Here is a 20,365-nt window from a genome sequence, read left to right as displayed (position 1 = left end):
GAACGGGAGGAGGAGGAGGAGGAGGAGGAGGAGGAGGAACGGGGGGGAGGAGGAGGAGGAGGAGGAGGAGGAGGAACGGGGGGGAGGAGGAGGAGGAGGAGGAACGGGGGGAGGAGGAGGAGGAACGAGGAGGAGGAGGATGACGACGGACGGGGGGAGGAGGAGGAGGACGAATCGGGGGGAGGAGGAGGAGGAGGACGACGGACGGGGGGGAGGAGGAGGAGGACGACGGACGGGGGGGGAGGAGGAGGAACGGAGGAGGAGGAACGGAGGAGGAGGATGACGGACGGGGGGAGGAGGAGGAGGAGGAGGATGATAACGGACGGAGGAGGAGGAGGACGACGGACGGGGGAGGAGGAGGACGACGGACGGGGGAGGAGGAGGAGGAGGAGGACGACGGACGGGGGGAGGAGGAGGAGGAGGACGACGGACGGGGGGAGGAGGAGGACGACGGACGGGGGGAGGAGGAGGAGGAGGACGACGGACGGGGGGAGGAGGAGGAGGAGGACGACGGACGGGGGGAGGAGGAGGAGGAGGACGACGGACGGGGGGAGGAGGAGGAGGACGACGGGAGGAGGAGGAGGAGGACGGACGGGGGGAGGAGGAGGAGGAGGAGGACGACGGACGGGGGGAGGAGGAGGAGGACGACGGACGGGGGGAGGAGGAGGAGGAGGAGGACGACGGACGGGGGGAGGAGGAGGAGGAGGAGGACGACGGACGGGGGGAGGAGGAGGAGGAGGACGACGGACGGGGGAGGAGGAGGAGGAGGACGACGGACGGGGGGAGGAGGAGGAGGAGGACGACGGACGGGGGGAGGAGGAGGAGGAGGACGACGGAGGGAGGATAACGGTTACTGGTTTGTGATTTTGACCAAATAATTTTTTTTTTAATTAATATTATAGCTGGAAATACTGTGGATTTAGGCCCTGATTCAGAGCCGGACGCTCTGACCAGAGCGCTCGCTCTGAATCAGGGCCCACCTCCATAATTATGGAGCGTCCTCCTGGACGCTCGTATAGCTGTGGGTCACCACCCACAGCCTATACGAGCGTGCAGGTTGATGGTCGCGATGGTCTTGACCATCGCGACCATCGCCACTGCAAGCCGAAGCCTGCAGTTGAGTTTCTCAACCGCAAGGCCCGGAGTGATTTCTGTCAATCAACATCGACAGCACGCCCCCTTTGATCAGACACAACGAGCGAAGGAAAGTCCTTCGCTCGTTGCGTCTCGCGCATGCGCACGACGGAGCTCCCTCCGTCGTGCGCATGCACAGTGCACACCATCGACCCACTTGCGAGCGGACAGCAGCTCGCGAGTGGGTCTGAATCAGGCCCTTATTCTCTTGTTATGGGCACCTGGGTCATTACTGTAATAACTGGGCTGGACAATCCCGGGTGCCAGCACTTCAGACATTGCATGCCCGTCACATATAAGGACGGAGGGCAGCGCGCCCGTCACATATAGGGACGGAGGGCAGTGTGCCTGTCTCACATGGGGATGGAGGGCAGCGGTCCTTCTCTCCCTGCCGCTGCAGCACAATGAAGGAGTATGGTCCCCGGGAAAGCTGGACACTGCCGGCCCTGAAACAGCTGGTTGATCGGATCTCGCAAAGAAATTACATCACAATCTTATACATGGTAATAACGTTTGTCTGCTGAAACCGATGCTGCCAGCGTCACACAGTGCTGGGTCCTCCAAGTCTGCACCCATTTCCTACACTGACCCCCTCCTCTAGTGTTATTGGTTGGGGTACTACTCTCTTCTCCAGTTTCTTCTTGGGATGGAAAGCTGTACAATGGGGTAGAATGTAAGTTTGCAGCCTACCACTAATTTTTGTCAAACCCTGTATTGCAGCATACTAATAATCCACTACAACCTACCACTAATCCACTACAGCCCTACCACCAATCTACCTGCCACTAATCCACTACAGCCCTACCACCAATCTACCTGCCACTAATCCACTACAGCCCTACCACTAATCCACTACAGCCCTATCACCAATCTACCTGCCACTAATCCACTACAGCCCTACCACCAATCTACCTGCCACTAATCCACTACAGCCCTACCACTAATCCACTACAGCCCTATCACCAATCTACCTGCCACTAATCCACTACAGCCTACCACTAATCCACAGTACTACAGCCTACCACTAATCCACTACAGCCTTACCACTAATCCACAGTACTACAGCCTACCACTAATCCACTACAGCCCTATCACTAATCCACTACAGCCTTACCACTAATCCACAGTACTACAGCCTACCACTAATCCACTACAGCCCTATCACTAATCCACTACAGCCTTACCACTAATCAACAGTACTACAGCCTACCACCAATCTACCTGCCACTAATCCACTACAGCACTACCACTAATCCACAGCCTACCAATCTACAGTACTACAGCCTGCCACCAATCCACTACAACCTACCAAAACTACCTACCACTAATCCACTACAACCTACCACTAATCCACTACAGCCTACCACTAATCCACTACAGCCTACCACTAATCCACTACAGCCTACCACTAATCCACTACAGCCTACCACTAATCCACTACAGCCTACCACTAATCCACTACAGCCTACCACTAATCCACTACAGCCTACCACTAATCCACTACAACCCACCAAAACTACCTACCACTAATCCACTACAACCTACCACTAATCCACTACAACCCAATCTACCTACCACTAATCCACTACAGCCTACCACTAATCCACTACAACCTACCACTAATCCACAGTACTACAGCCTGCCACCAATCTACCTGCCACTAATCCACTACAGCCTGCCATTGATAAATGACAAAAACGGACAAGTGTAGATACTCTGAGCTTTGTGTCCCTCTCTCAGGTACAGTAATTATACAGTAGATGTAAATGTACAGATTTAGGTCAGTGCTTAGTCACAGTCTGACCCCAGAGTCGGGATACTAGATAACGCTCATTGTAGGTAATGCTACACACTAAAGCGATGTTCATTACAACAAAATAACCAAAACCGTAACTATAAATGTAATATTTAATATGTAAGAAATGGACAACATTCAGCCACAAAGTGTAAAGTACATATAGTATAATAGAGGCATGATCTCAGCTTGTAGCCCGTCATGAACACAGCAGAACATGTAAGAGAACATAGAACAACATACCATACACGTAGCCTACACACGCCTGTTCCACGGAGGAGTACGGGATCCCTGCATCAGCCAGAGCCTGCTGACCTGTAACCAGAACAGAGAAAATAAATTATATATATATATATCACACACAGATAGCCAAGGTGCAGCACTCGCGGCATAATCTCAATTGATTTTAGTTTTTAAAAAATTTTTTGTTTATATGGTAGCTATGGTGATGGTGACACAATTGAGGGAAGCCGAGCCTAGACGCCTAGGCGTCATGACGTCATCTCATGGTGCCGCAGGACGGATGGGTGGTCCCGGCCCTGGCTCCCGGCATTACACGTGGTGCTGTTCATGTATAAAGGTATGTTTGTTATATGTATTTGTTATCTTGAAAAAAGTTCAGTAAAGAACTGAAACGTTGACTAACTGTGTGTCACGTATCGTTTATCCATTGAGATTATGCCGCGAGTGCCGCACCTTGGCTATCAGTATCCTAAGAATTCGTGAGGGCACCGGCAGCAGATATAATATTTATGTGATATTGGGAGTGCCAGGCCATCTGTGATTGTGTGTATATGTGTATATATATATATATATATATATATATATATATATATATATATATATATATATATATATATATATATATATATATATATATATATATATATATATATATATATATATATATATTCCTATTACACCGCACGTTATCACTGTACAGAGCTGCGGACACACTGTGCTGCCTTAGAAATAATGCAATCATTTATTACGGGTGTGACAATACATACATAAACATCGTCATACACGGCAAGAATCACAGATCGCTGCCAGATATCTGCACGGTGAGATTTTCTTACTTCTCCGCCATGGAGGACGCTGCACCCCCCCCGCGACTCAGTCTGCCCCCCCTAAATGCATGCGAGTCTCATCTTCACCTACTTGTACTCGGACTATCACATGTAATAACTCAGCGAATGACGGGCAGTGACGCGGGTGATGGCTCCTGGAGATCTCATGTACATGTACAGAGCAGAGGCTCAGAAGTGCTCATCTAATCTAAGATAATAAAAACAGAGATAAAAATGTGAGCAGTGGGCTCGATTCAGCAACGTACCCCACTGCGATCACTACCGCCATTTCTCATGGAACACAGCCGCAAAAACATGCTAATACTTAGCAGCATAGGGACGCCACTGCTGCCTCCTCATATCCGTACAGTGTAATCACAGCCCAGCATAGGGACGCCACTGCTGCCTCCTCATATCCGTACAGTGTAATCACAGCCCAGCATAGGGACGCCCCCTGCTGCCTCCTCATATCCGTACAGTGTAATCACAGCCCAGCATAGGGATGCCACTGCTGCCTTCTCATATCCGTACAGTGTAATCACAGCCCAGCATAGGGACGCCCCCTGCTGCCTTCTCATATCTGTACAGTGTAAGCACAGCCCATCATAGGGACACCCACTGCTGCCTTCTCATATCTGTACAGTGTAAGCACAGCCCATCATAGGGACGCCCACTGCTGCCTCCTCATATCCGTACAGTGTAATCACAGCCCAGCATAGGGACGCCCACTGCTGCCTCCTCATATCTGTACAGTGTAATCACAGCCCAGCATAGGGACGCCCACTGCTGCCTCCTCATATCCGTACAGTGTAAGCACAGCCCAGCATAGGGACGCCCAATGCTGCCTCCTCATATCCATACAGTGTAATCACAGCCCAGCATAGGGACGCCCCCTGCTGCCTCCTCATATCCGTACAGTGTAATCACAGCCCAGCATAGGGACGCCCCCTGCTGCCTTCTCATATCTGTACAGTGTAAGCACAGCCCATCATAGGGACACCCACTGCTGCCTTCTCATATCTGTACAGTGTAAGCACAGCCCAGCATAGGGACGCCCACTGCTGCCTTCTCATATACATACAGTGTAATCACAGCCCAGCATAGGGACGCCCACTGCTGCCTCCTCATATCCGTACAGTGTAAGCACAGCCCAGCATAGGGACGCCCACTGCTGCCTCCTCATATCCGTACAGTGTAAGCACAGCCCAGCATAGGGACGCCCACTGCTGCCTCCTCATATCCGTACAGTGTAATCACAGCCCAGCATAGTGACACTCACTGCTGCCTCCTCATATCCGTACAGTGTAATCACAGCCCAGCATAGGGGCCCACTGCTGCCTTCTCATATCCGTACAGTGTAATCACAGCCCAGCATAGGGACGCCCACTGCTGCCTCCTCATATCCGTACAGTGTAATCACAGCCCAGCATAGGGACGCCCACTGCTGCCTCCTCATATCCGTACAGTGTAAGCACAGCCCAGCATAGGGACGCCCACTGCTGCCTCCTCATATCCGTACAGTGTAATCACAGCCCAGCATAGGGACACTCACTGCTGCCTCCTCATATCCGTACAGTGTAATCACAGCCCAGCATAGGGACACTCACTGCTGCCTCCTCATATCCGTACAGTGTAAGCACAGCCCAGCATAGGGACACCCACTGCTGCCTCCTCATATCCGTACAGTGTAAGCACAGCCCAGCATAGGGACGCCACTGCTGCCTCCTCATATCCGTACAGTGTAATCACAGCCCAGCATAGGGACGCCCCCTGCTGCCTCCTCATATCCGTACAGTGTAATCACAGCCCAGCATAGGGACGCCCCCTGCTGCCTTCTCATATCTGTACAGTGTAAGCACAGCCCATCATAGGGACACCCACTGCTGCCTTCTCATATCTGTACAGTGTAAGCACAGCCCAGCATAGGGACGCCCACTGCTGCCTTCTCTTATCCGTACAGTGTAATCACAGCCCATCATAGGGGCCCACTGCTGCCTTCTCATATCCGTACAGTGTAAGCACAGCCCATCATAGGGACGCCCACTGCTGCCTCCTCATATCCGTACAGTGTAATCACAGCCCAGCATAGGGACGCCCACTGCTGCCTTCTCATATCTGTACAGTGTAAGCACAGCCCAGCATAGGGACGCCCACTGCTGCCTCCTCATATCCGTACAGTGTAAGCACAGCCCAGCATAGGGACACTCACTGCTGCCTCCTCATATCCGTACAGTGTAAGCACAGCCCAGCATAGGGACACCCACTGCTGCCTCCTCATATCCGTACAGTGTAAGCACAGCCCAGCATAGGGACGCCACTGCTGCCTCCTCATATCCGTACAGTGTAATCACAGCCCAGCATAGGGACGCCCCCTGCTGCCTCCTCATATCCGTACAGTGTAATCACAGCCCAGCATAGGGACGCCCCCTGCTGCCTTCTCATATCTGTACAGTGTAAGCACAGCCCATCATAGGGACACCCACTGCTGCCTTCTCATATCTGTACAGTGTAAGCACAGCCCAGCATAGGGACGCCCACTGCTGCCTTCTCTTATCCGTACAGTGTAATCACAGCCCATCATAGGGGCCCACTGCTGCCTTCTCATATCCGTACAGTGTAAGCACAGCCCATCATAGGGACGCCCACTGCTGCCTCCTCATATCCGTACAGTGTAATCACAGCCCAGCATAGGGACGCCCACTGCTGCCTTCTCATATCTGTACAGTGTAAGCACAGCCCAGCATAGGGACGCCCACTGCTGCCTCCTCATATCCGTACAGTGTAAGCACAGCCCAGCATAGGGACGCCCCCTGCTGCCTTCTCATATCTGTACAGTGTAATCACAGCCCAGCATAGTGACACTCACTGCTGCCTCCTCATATCCGTACAGTGTAATCACAGCCCAGCATAGGGGCCCACTGCTGCCTTCTCATATCCGTACAGTGTAATCACAGCCCAGCATAGGGACACTCACTGCTGCCTCCTCATATCCGTACAGTGTAAGCACAGCCCAGCATAGGGACACCCACTGCTGCCTCCTCATATCCGTACAGTGTAATACAGCCCAGCATAGGGACGCTCACTGCTGCCTTCTCATATACATACAGTGTAATCACAGCCCAGCATAGGGACGCCCACTGCTGCCTTCTCATATCTGTACAGTGTAAGCACAGCCCAGCATAGGGACGCCCACTGCTGCCTCCTCATATCCGTACAGTGTAAGCACAGCCCAGCATAGGGACGCCCCCTGCTGCCTTCTCATATCTGTACAGTGTAATCACAGCCCAGCATAGTGACACTCACTGCTGCCTCCTCATATCCGTACAGTGTAATCACAGCCCAGCATAGGGGCCCACTGCTGCCTTCTCATATCCGTACAGTGTAATCACAGCCCAGCATAGGGACACTCACTGCTGCCTCCTCATATCCGTACAGTGTAAGCACAGCCCAGCATAGGGACACCCACTGCTGCTTTCTCATATCCGTACAGTGTAAGCACAGCCCAGCATAGGGACGTCCCCTGCTGCCTTCTCATATACATACAGTGTAATCACAGCCCAGCATAGGGACGTCCCCTGCTGCCTTCTCATATACATACAGTGTAATCACAGCCCAGCATAGGGACGCCCACTGCTGCCTTCTCATATCCGTACAGTGTAAGCACAGCCCAGCATAGGGACGCCCACTGCTGCCTTCTCATATCTGTACAGTGTAAGCACAGCCCAGCATAGGGACCCCCACTGCTGCCTCCTCATATCTGTACAGTGTAAGCACAGCCCAGCATAGGGACCCCCACTGCTGCCTCCTCATATATGTACAGTGTAATCACAGCCCAGCATAGGGACGCCCACTGCTGCCTCCTCATATCTGTACAGTGTAAGCACAGCCCAGCATAGGGACGCCCCCTGCTGCCTTCTCATATCTGTACAGTGTAATCACAGCCCAGCATAGGGACGCCCACTGCTGCCTCCTCATATACATACAGTGTAAGCACAGCCCAGCATAGGGACGCCCCCTGCTGCCTTCTCATCTGTACAGTGTAAACACAACTCTAGTATAGGGACGCCCCCTGCTGTCTTCTCATATCCGTACAGTGTAATCACAGCCCAGCATAGGGACGCCCAATGCTGCCTTCTCATATATGTACAGTGTAAGCACAGCCCAGCATAGGGACGCCCACTTCTGCCTTCTCATATTAGTCAGACTTCACTTTTCAGCGTTTACATCGGTACCATCAACGCACATCAGGCAGTCACGCGCAACCACAACAGGTCTGAGCAGCCACAGAAACTGCGAAACTAGTCAATTACTCGACTGCGTCCATAATCACTATTGTGTACTCTGCTGAATCAGGGCCGGTGTCCATAATCGCTATTGCGTACTCTGCTGAATCAGGCCCGATGTTAAAAATGATTTAATAGGGTCACAAAAACAGAAGATAATTGACAGACGTGTGACGCTTTGTGGGGGCTCATACCAATATACTAGGATGCATGTGTAGATAGCGGTGTACGTTGCACCCTCCATAGGAAACCAGTGTTCTCCCCAGAACATTTTTCCAGCCAGGTGGCATCAAGTAGCCGGATCGGGGCCCTCGCAATAATAAAAGGTTTTAAATCCTGACCTTATAATGAGTTAAACTGGAAATAACATTTTATATATTAATTCTCCTCTTCTTCTTAGAGGCCCAGTCAGTCATCTGCAGGTTCTGGTCCCTCTAGTGACATCAGTATCAGGTTATTTACTGCAGGCCCCACAGACGCAGCGTCCCCCCCACTGGCAGGCCCCACAGACGCAGCGTCCCCCCACTGGCAGGCCCCACAGACGCAGCGTCCCCCCACTGGCAGGCCCCACAGACGCAGCGTCCCCCCCACTGGCAGGCCCCACAGACGCAGCGTCCCCCCCACTGGCAGGCCCCACAGACGCAGCGTCCCCCCCACTGGCAGGCCCCACAGACGCAGCGTCCCCCCCACTGGCAGGCCCCACAGACGCAGCGTCCCCCCCACTGGCAGGCCCCACAGACGCAGCGTCCCCCCCACTGGCAGGCCCCACAGACGCAGCGTCCCCCCCCACTGGCAGGCCCCACAGACGCAGCGTCCCCCCCACTGGCAGGCCCCACAGACGCAGCGTCCCCCCCACTGGCAGGCCCCACAGACGCAGCGTCCCCACAGACACAGAATTTTTTGTTTTGTTATACAGCTCCCAGATACGGTCCATGCTATTATACAGGGGGAGGGGTCTCTGCCCTCCAGCCTGACACCACCCCTGCACTGTGATGGTCCCGAGCTGCACATCCCACCACACGGAACCTTTACCAACGTCACGTGTCCTTAACGCTGGTGGAGACGGAGCCTTCGATGAGATGAACGTGACGTCAGCGCAGCTCGGCATCATATCCAACATCAGTGTCCGTGGCAACAAGGACACGTTGCGGTTGACCTGGCAACAGGGGACGCGGGGTATTGGGGCGAGGGAGAGTGCCGGGCAGTAAGTTGGGGCAGGGGAAAGTACTGGGTGGTAGCAATTTCTTGCCAGACGTTGCGCCCGCAACAAACAGCCTGGGGAGAACACTGGAAAGCCATGCATGTTGGTCCATGTGGAAATACATATGGAGGAAATAATGACATAGGGAATTACACGCTGCAATGTGAATTCATTTGAGGACGGTCCTTATTACCTCCGTCCATTCCTCTTGCAGCATACGGCTTCACCGAGCCTCATTTCTCCTATATAACCCATGTGACGGCACATCACGTCTACATGAGTATGGGGCCTGTTCCTACAAACAGAGCATGCCTGGCTGGTGCGCCAAGTGTCACGCTGACAGTATAGGCCAAAGCCCAGCACTGCAGATGTGCAATACCCAGACAGTATAGGCCAAAGCCCAGCACTGCAGATGTGCAATACCCAGACAGTATAGGCCAAAGCCCAGCACTGCAGATGTGCAATACCCAGACAGTATAGGCCAAAGCCCAGCACTGCAAGACCCAGACAGTATAGGCCAAAGCCCAGCACTGCAGATGTGTAATACCCAGACAGTATAGGCCAAAGCCCAGCACTGCAGATGTGCAATACCCAGACAGTATAGGCCAAAGCCCAGCACTGCAGATGTGTAATACCCAGACAGTAAAGAGCTCTGTACATAGCAGGACATCTCCCTGAAAGTGTGCACAAGATAATTATACAGAGGGTCTAGCATCATCCTGACTAGTTACACAGGTGGGCTTCTCCCATAACCCAGTCTATGTCTGGGATAATATGAGATATGGTAAGAACTTACCTTTGTTATCTCTATTTCTACGAAGTCCATAGGGTTCCACAGGATATCTTGGGGTATAGGTGATTACGTCAGGCATCGGGCACCATCGAGTTAAGTTTTCAGTCCTCCCAGGATTCACTAGGGTCCCCCTCCTATACCCCGTCCCCGAGCCAAGGAATCTCAGTTTTGTACCAAGCCATAGGCCGGAGGAGAAGGAAGATCTGGATACACACAAGAATCACATTCTCACCAGAGGGAGACGGAAAAACCGGTGACCAGAGTAAAGCCCATCTGCAGCACAGGTGCGACAGGGCGGGAGTCCTGTGGAACCCTATGGACTTCGTAGAAATAGAGATAACAAAGGTAAGTTCTTACCATATCTCATTTTCTACTTCTGGGTCCATAGGGTATCCACAGGATACCTTGGGGATGTCCCAAAGCAGTATCCTTTAAGGGTGGGGATGCTCCTGTGCTGAAAGGAGAATCCGCCGCCCGAAGGAAGCATCCTGAGAGGCGAAGGTGTCAAACCTGTAATACCTCACGAAGGTATGGACAGAGGACCACGTAGCAGCCTTGCAGATCTGGACTGCAGAGGCACCACGTGGAGCTGCCCACGTAGGACCCACAGACCTAGTGGAATGAGCCTTCACAGAAGGAGGAACCGGCAGACCTGCATGAAGATAAGCTTCAGAAATAGCCATACGGATCCAGGCTGCCAAAGTTTGCTTTGAAGCAGGCCAACCCTTTTTACGTTAACCATAGAGGACAAACAAAGCGTCCGACTTCCTAAACGAAGAAGTGCGGTCAGCATAAGTCCTTAAGGCCCGCACAACATCCAAAGTGGACTCACCCATTGAAAGGCCAGGTGAGTTAAAGGCCGGAACAACTATTTCCTCGTTAACATGAAACTGGGAAACAACTTTGGGAAGAAACTCAGGACGAGTGCGTAGCACTGCCCTGTTGCCATGAAAAATCAAGAAAGGGGGTCTACAAGAAAGAGCCCCTAAATCAGAAACACGTCTGGCCGAAGCTATGGCCAGAAGGAAAACAAACAGTCTTAGCTGTTAGCCATTTAAGATCCACTGAGCCCAGTGGTTCAAACGGCGGTCCCTGAAGAGCCCTCAGGACCACAGCCAAATCCCAAGGCGCCACAGGTGGAACAAAGGGTGGCTGAATGCGTAGAACACCTTGCATAAAGGTGCGCACATCCGGGATTGTAGCAATCCTACGATGGAACCAGACAGAGAGGGCCGAAACCTGCACCTTCAAAGAAGCAAGGCGAATCCCATGGTCTAGTCCCGCTTGCAGGAAGGCGAGAATCCAAGACAGACGAAACTCCCGCGGTGCATAATCTCTCGGCCGACACCACTGGAAGAACGTATGCCACATGCGATGGTATATTCTCGCGGAAGACGGCTTCCGAGCATGGTACACACTACAGAGCTGGAAAACCCCCTGGACCTTAACATGGCCGTCTCAACAGCCACGCCGTCAAAGACAGCCGAGTCAGGTCCGGATGAAGACAAGGACCCTGTGACAGAAGGTCCAGACGTAGCGGCAACCGCAGAGAACTGTCCACGGACAGACCCTGAAGGTCTGAGAACCAGTGCCGTCTGGGCCATGCGGGAGCTATCAACAGGAGCGTCCCTCCTTCCTGTTTGAACTTCCGGATTACCCGTGGAAGAAGGGAAACCGGCGGAAAGAGATAAGCAAACCGGAACGTCCACCGGACGGACAGAGCATCCACCAGAGACGCCTCTTCGTCTCTTGTGCGAGACCCGTACACCGGCAACTTGTTGTTGTGCCGGGACGCCATGAGGTCGATCTCTGGAAGATCCCACCTGTCCACCAGCAGTTGAAAAAAGTCCAGGTGCAGGGACCATTCTCCCGGATGAACGTCCTGGCGACTGAGGAAGTCCGCCTCCCATGGCCGGAAGATTGCGCTCCGCCCATACCAGGATCCGAGACTCCTCCACGAGAGCCGCCCGACTTCGGGTTCCTCCTTGCCGGTTTATGTAGGCCACAGTGGTAGCGTTGTCCGACTGGACTTGCACTGGGTGACCTTGGAGAACCAGACGTTCCTGCTGGAGAGCGTTGAACACCGCTCGGAGTTCCAAGATGTTTAGTGGAAGCTCTGCTTCTGCCGGAGTCCACCTGCCCTGGAACAAGTGTGGACCCGAAACTGCTCCCCAGCCCCGAAGACTGGCGTCCGTCGTCAACAGGACCCAATTCGCCACCCAGAACGGACGACCCTTGTTGAGATGGGTCGTCTGTAACCACCAGGCAAGGGACAGGCGAACCTCCGGAGTGAGCACCATCATCTGGGATTTTAGAGACTGAGGCAGTCCAATTCCACTTGGACAGGATCAGGTGCTGCAGAGGTCTGGAGTGAAACTGGGCATATTCCACCATGTCGAATACTGACACCATGGAGCCCAGTAACCTCATCGCCGAGTGTAGAGACACCCGGCGGCTCTGCAGACAACTGCGCACCCTCGACTGTAAGGCAGAGATCTTTTCCCCCGTCACAAAGATCCTTTGCTGTCCTGAGTCCAATAAGGCTCCGAGGTGCAGAATCCGCTGAGACGGGACCAGGGTGGACTTCTGCCAGTTTATTAACCAGCCGTGCCGTTGCAGTAGCGCAATGGTCAGGTCCAAGTGCCGCAGAAGGAGCTCCGGAGATCCTGCCACTAATAGAAGGTCGTCCAAGTACGGCAACATGCGGACCCCCTGCAGCCGCAGGGAAGCCGCCATGACTGCCATCACCTTGGTGAAAACACGTGGTGCTGTCGCCAGGCCAAAAGGTAACGCCCGGAACTGGAAGTGGTCGCTGCAGATTGCAAACCTGAGGAACTGCTGATGGCGCAAAAGAATAGGGACATGCAGGTAAGCGTCCTGCATGTCCAATGACACCATGTAGTCCCCAGGTTCCAGCGCCAGAATGATGGACCGTAGGGTCTCCATCCGAAACTTCGGTACCCGCAAAGATTTGTTAAGAGCTTTGAGGTTGAGAATCGGATGAAACGACCCATTGGGTTTCTGCACCAAAAAGAGATTGAATAGAAACCCTGGCCCCTCTGGGAGAATGGAACAGGCACTATAACTCCAGCCTGGAGCATAGTGTGCAAAACCTTCCGCAGCTCCGTGGCTTTGTTCCGGTCTGATGGTAGACCCGTGGTGAAGAATCGAGCCGGGGGTCTGTGCGGGAAGGAGAAGGCATACCCGTGTGAGACCACCTCGAGAACCCAAGTGTCTGTCGTGGTGACCGACCAACACCGGGCGAACTGCAGCAGGCGGCCTCCCACTTTGAGATCCCCCAAAGGGAGGCCCGGACCGTCAGGCCACAGGCTTGTCATCTGGCTTAGGGACCGGACATCTGGTACTCCAGGCCTGCTTCCGGGGCTTGGCCGATTTTTTGGGGCCAGCCTGACGGGGAAAAGACTGTGCTTTAGGCCTACCCTGGGCCCTGTAAGCCCGAAAGGACGATGTACCTGAACCAGAAGGAACAGCAGCCGACGGGAGACATGCTGATTTAGCTGCCGCCAGCGTGGCTATAATCTTGTCCAGGTCCCTCTCCGTTAAAAGGCAATGCCTCCAAACCCTTTTTGGAATCAGCATCCGCCTTCCAGGATCGCAACCACAAAGTGCGACGAGCAGCCACCGCTGCCGAAGAAATTCGAGACGCCAGGGTACTAATATCTAAGGCCGCTTCGTTGATATAAGTGGCCAAATCCCAGAGATTGCCTATCAACTCCGCCTGCTCAGCCGAACAGTCGGGATCAAAGGACGCCTCCAACGTATCAGCCCAGCGCTCCATAGCTCTGGCGACCCAGCAAATGGCCATAGCCGGCCGTGCTGCCCCCCTGCAAGGGAATAGACGGACTTCAGGCAGATCTCTACCTTGCGGTCCGTAGCATCCTTAAGGGAGGACATGGATGGCATGGGTAACGTGGCACTACGGACAAGGCGTGTCACATGAGAATCCACCTATGGTGGAGATTCCCACTTAGCAAAATAATTGTCCGCAAACGGATACGCCACTGCTAAACGCCTTTGAGGCTGATATCGTTTGCCTGGCTGTTTCCACGCTTCCTCTAGGTGGTCAACTAATTGTCCCGAAAGAGGAAACACTGTGGTATCTCCTTTAACCTCTTTGAAATAGGCATATTTGGACTTTGATACCGGAGGTTCCTCATCCTCAATAACTAAAGCAGTCCGGACTGCACGAATAAGGCCAGGTATATACACCTTAGACTTAGCGTCCGACTCTTTAGGACGGGGAGGTTCCTGGTCAGAAAGATCCAGAATTTCCCCATCATCGGACGTCCCGTCGTCATCCTCATAAGGAGCGGACTGAGACGCCACCGGCCGCATCACAGACTCCCCTTGTAACACGTCCGACAAATGCTGTACAGAGCTTGTTAACAAATTAACCCACGCAGGCTCATGAGAGACCTGAGGAGGGGAAATAGGGTGACCGTTGGGTACCATTAATTGTCTCGGGAAACCCTGCATGGGTGACGACACCACTGACTGCTGGGACAATCCCATCTGAGTGAATGGAGGCTGCGGAGCTAACTGGCCCACGAGGGTTGTAAGCGCCTTGGAGAAACAAGCCCAGGGCGGCTCCTGTACCGGTGCTGTGACCGTAAGAGGTCACGCCAATAAACAACACAGACGGCATAGCCCTTCCGTGCTACCCTCCCCCTCCGCTATAGGTGCCTTGCACGTAGCACACCGAAGCTATACAGGGAAATCACTCTCAGACATAATGGTAAATATTTGACCCCTCTCAACAATACTTGTTCGTATAGTGAGAGACCACCCTGCAGCACCGCACCACAAGGGCTTTAGCAGAAAGACAGGGACAGTAATAAGGCTGACAGTAGAAAGTGAAAGTACAGGCAGCAGCGCTAGCACAGTCACATACAATGCAAAGAAACTCAATTCCTGCACTAACAGCGCTGATAAATCAACTACACAGACAGAGAGTCCGGTAGGACACAGCGCTGCATACACAGACCTGACCACAGCGGAGGAAAGGTATGCGGGGGGACCCAGACCACGATGCCTCCGTCCAGGCTTCCAGCAGCGTTCCCCATCCGGTTGTGAAGATGGCCGCCGAGGAGCAGAGAGGAGGCTGGCCTGGGGGAGGAGCGCTGCTACAGGGCCAGTCGGCAGAGTGCAGAGAGGGCTGTGTGCAGCGGGGGAGGCGCCGGCTGTGAGACAGGGAAGGCGCGCTCCCCTGGCATGCATTTAACTCCCGGGACGCCGCAGCACTACCGCTCTTCTGCGGTCCGCTGTCCCAGCGGGGTAGTGGAAGCGCAGGTTATATACCTGGCTCCACGCTGCAGCCAGTCCCCAGGGAGCCCCCTGCCTGGGGACTCTGGACCATGTAACAGCGGGGACCCACCGCGGGACCCCGCTGCTTACCTTGTCCCCCTTGATTCCGGCCATGGTCCTGAACATCTGGGGTCACCGCTAGCTGTGACCCCAGATGTCTACCAGCATCCCCGGATCAGTACCGGCGAACTGGTACCGGCTGGGGTGTAGGGAAGACAGCATGGACGTCAGGACTGACTGTCCATGCTGTACTTCCAGATGTGCAGCCACAGCTGCATGAAGAAAAACTTCAGGGGCTCTTCTTAGCCCCCACTCCAACAGGTGCATCCGACTCTGGACGGGCACCAAACTAAACTGAGGTGCCTTGGCTCGGGGGCGGGGTATAGGAGGGGGACCCTAGTGCATCCTGGGAGGACTGAAAACTTAACTCTATGGTGCCCGACGTCATCACCTATACCCCAAGGTATCCTGTGGATACCATATGGACCCTGAACTAGAAAGAGCAGTAAATACCACTGGCTTTTCCGGGTATTATGGAAGCCAGCCCAAGAGCGAGCAATCTACTCCGCTAGCACCATGAGTCTTCCTAGGCCACTGTGCAACTCATCATCGTACACCTCCCCTGCTGTGCAGCACAGAGGAAGGCAGCGTGCGAGTGGTCACATGGTGTATACTACACAGAGAACCCCGCATCTACTGGTAGCTACGCAGCGCATGGGAACCATCTAGGAAAATAATAAAATGACTTCAGGGTCCCCTGACAGATCATCATTATAGATCCTGCAACACAATGATACTCTTTTCTAAGTAGTAACAATATGAAACCCTGCATCTCTACTACATTCTGCAATGAACGGCCTAATGTGCCCAGGTTCCACCAGCTCCACTCATGAGGAGATGCAATCCTAGGAAGCTCCTGTAGATGCCACCTTCTACATACAAAAGCCTTCTGCATAAATGGGCAGCTCACATGAGAAGCTACGTTGTCTCACCTGCTTCCTTAGCCATGTCCGGGTAGTCAACCGCATCGCGGGGCTTCAGGAACTGCAAACAAAAACCCATCATTAATATTTTCTACATGACTACAGTAAAATAAAATGATGTAAAATGCAATAGAGGCAGATGCAGCATTCACCTAACCAGCGAGAACCGCTCAGGGCTACACAGGTGCATTCACTTACCAGGTGATGTAACTAGGATCAGCCAAGAGCAATATTACAGCACGAGAGGAACCCAGTATAATAACCCGCACAAAATGATGTTAAACAGGTTAAAGTGGAGATAACAAGAAAAAGTATTTAACAGGAGACCCCAAGAGCAGAGTGACACCACACAGTGCAGGAGACCCCAAGAGCAGAGTGACACCACACAGTGCAGGAGACCCCCAAGAGCAGAGTGACACCACACAGTGCAGGAGACAGTAAGAGCAGAGTGACACCACACAGTGCAGGAGACAGTAAGAGCAGAGTGACACCACACAGTGCAGGAGACCCCCCCAAGAGCAGAGTGACACCACACAGTGCAGGAGACCCCCCCAAGAGCAGAGTGACACCACACAGTGCAGGAGACCCCCCCAAGAGCAGAGTGACACCACACAGTGCAGGAGACCCCCCCAAGAGCAGAGTGACACCACACAGTGCAGGAGACCCCCCCAAGAGCAGAGTGACACCACACAGTGCAGGAGACCCCCCCAAGAGCAGAGTGACACCACACAGTGCAGGAGACCCCCCCAAGAGCAGAGTGACACCACACAGTGCAGGAGACCCCCCAAGAGCAGAGTGACACCACACAGTGCAGGAGACCCCCCAAGAGCAGAGTGACACCACACAGTGCAGGAGACCCCCAAGAGCAGAGTGACACCACACAGTGCAGGAGACCCCCAAGAGCAGAGTGACACCACACAGTGCAGGAGACAGTAAGAGCAGAGTGACACCACACAGTGCAGGAGACCCCCAAGAGCAGAGTGACACCACACAGTGCAGGAGACCCCCAAGAGCAGAGTGACACCACACAGTGCAGGAGACAGTAAGAGCAGAGTGACATCACACAGTGCAGGAGACAGTAAGAGCAGAGTGACATCACACAGTGCAGGAGACAGTAAGAGCAGAGTGACATCACACAGTGCAGGAGACAGTAAGAGCAGAGAGACATCACACAGTGCAGGAGACAGTAAGAGCAGAGTGACATCACACAGTGCAGGAGACACCAAGGGCAGAGTGACATCACACAGTGCAGGAGACACCAAGAGCAGAGTGACATCACACAGTGCAGGAGACCCCAAGAGCAGAGTGACATCACACAGTGCAGGAGACCGTAAGAGCAGAGTGACATATCACAGTGCAGGAGACCGTAAGAGCAGAGTGACATATCACAGTGCAGGAGACACCAAGGGCAGAGTGACATCACACAGTGCAGGAGACACCAAGGGCAGAGTGACATCACACAGTGCAGGAGACACCAAGGGCAGAGTGACATCACACAGTGCAGGAGACACCAAGGGCAGAGTGACATCACACAGTGCAGGAGATGGCGCTACAGATGTCAATCATCTGCGTTTTTGCACCGTATGGCAGAAGACGCTTGCCGTGACTTAGACGCTCGGCCACAGGTAGCGATTTATATTTTTTCCTAAGTTTTGTGTCTTATTCACACTGTAGCCGCATAGAAAGTCGCTGCAGTATACCAGCCACACTACATTAGTACTTCTGTCGCAAAGGTATTTGTATAACGCATAAGAACACATGGCACGCCACGGTCGCTAGCATCAGACCTCTGTCTTTCGCCTTTTAGGCCGGAGTACATGTAACGCCAGCATCCAGTGTTCCCTTGCATCGTACTTTTGTTGCATTAGTGATATGAATAAGGGGAACATTTACAGAGAAAGACGCATTGTGTGGCTAAGTGGCACAGTCCGTGGTGCGACAAACGGGGCCACTTAGTGCGATTGGAGAAAAGGTGTATGAGGACACATCTGTACAGGACTTGTCAGAAAGCCGGGTACATTGTGCTTGGTCTCATAGCAGGGTCAGATTTACATCGCTCATGATGGAGAAGCCCGCACAGAGGAAAACATGGCGGGGGCTAATGGTTATTACATAGATGAATCATTACCAGACTAAGGGGCAGATTTAGCATCTCACGTATGTGTAATGCTGAACGCAGATTCAGGCGTCCCCAGAAATGGTGGCATGACCCGAGGATTACTCAGGTGACCGGCAGCCCAGAGCCGTCCACCATCGCGACCATCGGTGATCCCAGCCGCAGATTTACAATTCAGTCTTTGCTAATATGTGAATGCAGTAGGAGGTGCGCGACGCCCCCTTGTAGCTTTTGCGGCTGGTCACATGACTGCGCCCCCGGCCTCGCCACTCCAGGAACAAGTGACAGATAAGGTCACATAGACTGTATCAGACCAAGGAGAGAAAAAAAAAAAAAAAAAAAGGACGACACTGGGTCAGGCCAGTCTCTGCGGCATAGGTACATGGTGCTGGCGACACACACGGAATCGGTATGAATTACTGCCGGACGCAAGTCCCGCAATTCAAATCCTGACAGCGGCTGGCCGGCATGGCTGAGAATCCCAATCATCCCAAGCTAAGTATTAACTAACCTAACCTCCCCCCCTAACCCTCCTTAGGGGTGCCTAACCCTAACCCCCCTTCCCCGCTGCCCAAACCCAAGACCCCCGGGGATGTGCCTAACCCTAAGTCACACACACATACTGTACATACATACATATTATCACACACACAGTACATACATATCACACACACTATACACACTGTACACACACACACACTGTACACACACACACTGTACACACTACACACACTGTACACACACTGTACATACATATTACACACACATTATCACACACACACTGTACATATTATCACACACACACTGTACATACATATTACACACATACATATTATCACACACACACACTGTACATACTACACACACTGTACACACACTGTACATACTACACACTGTACATACATATTACACACACATTATCACACACACACTGTACATACATATTACACACATACATATTATCACACACACACACACTGTACAGGTTGAGTCTCCCATATCCAAATATTCTGAAATACGGAATATTTTAGCATGACATAGTGAAATCTTTGATTTTTGATGGTTCAATATACACAAACTTTGTTAAAGGCACAAAATTACTAAAAATAAAGTTTAAAATGACTTAGAGGATGTATGTATAAGGTATATATGAAACAAATGAGTTTCATGTATGTACACAAACTTTGTTTGAGCCACAAAATTATTGAAATATTGTATAAAATTACCTGCAGGCTGTGTGTATAAGGTGTATATGAATCATAAATGTATTCTGTGTTTAGATTTGGGCCCTATTCCTTAGACATTTCAATATGGTATACAAATATTCCAAAATTCGGAATATTCCGATATCCAAAATAGCCTTTGTCCCAAGCATTTTGGATATGGGAGACTCAACCTGTAAATACATATTACACACACACTGTACATACATACATATCACACACATTTGCTTCTCATGGACAGTCACAGTACAAGGGTCAGAGAGAGCCTGTAATCATTAATACAGCGCTGCAGGAGTGTGTAAGAGGTGACTGTACACAGATTACTAGTGATACACTATATACAGACATACAGCGCTGATACACTATATACAGACATACAGCGCTGCAGGAGTGTGTAAGAGGTCACTGTACACAGATTACTAGTGATACACTATATACAGAC

At 52.5% G+C, this 20,365-nt stretch overlaps 1 long non-coding RNA gene across 1 annotated transcript in view; it reads right to left on the bottom strand.

Moving 5' to 3' along the window:
• Nucleotides 1-2,919: 2,919 nt before the first annotated feature.
• The window catches only part of LOC148430747 (uncharacterized), a 30,164-nt gene continuing 12,718 nt past the window's right edge, over nucleotides 2,920-20,365 (bottom strand). The window contains exons 2-3 of the long non-coding RNA XR_015877359.1: nucleotides 16,594-16,645; nucleotides 2,920-3,244 (exon numbers count right to left, since the gene is read on the bottom strand). This is a non-coding gene — a long non-coding RNA (uncharacterized LOC148430747). The remainder of the gene's footprint in view (nucleotides 3,245-16,593; nucleotides 16,646-20,365) is intronic.

The sequence above is a fragment of the Taudactylus pleione genome, unplaced genomic scaffold (assembly GCF_031769625.1).
Source record: "Taudactylus pleione unplaced genomic scaffold, aTauple2 ptg003265l, whole genome shotgun sequence".
In the NCBI taxonomy this organism is placed as follows: Eukaryota; Metazoa; Chordata; class Amphibia; order Anura; family Myobatrachidae; genus Taudactylus; species Taudactylus pleione.
This window is presented reverse-complemented; position numbering and strand designations above follow the sequence as displayed.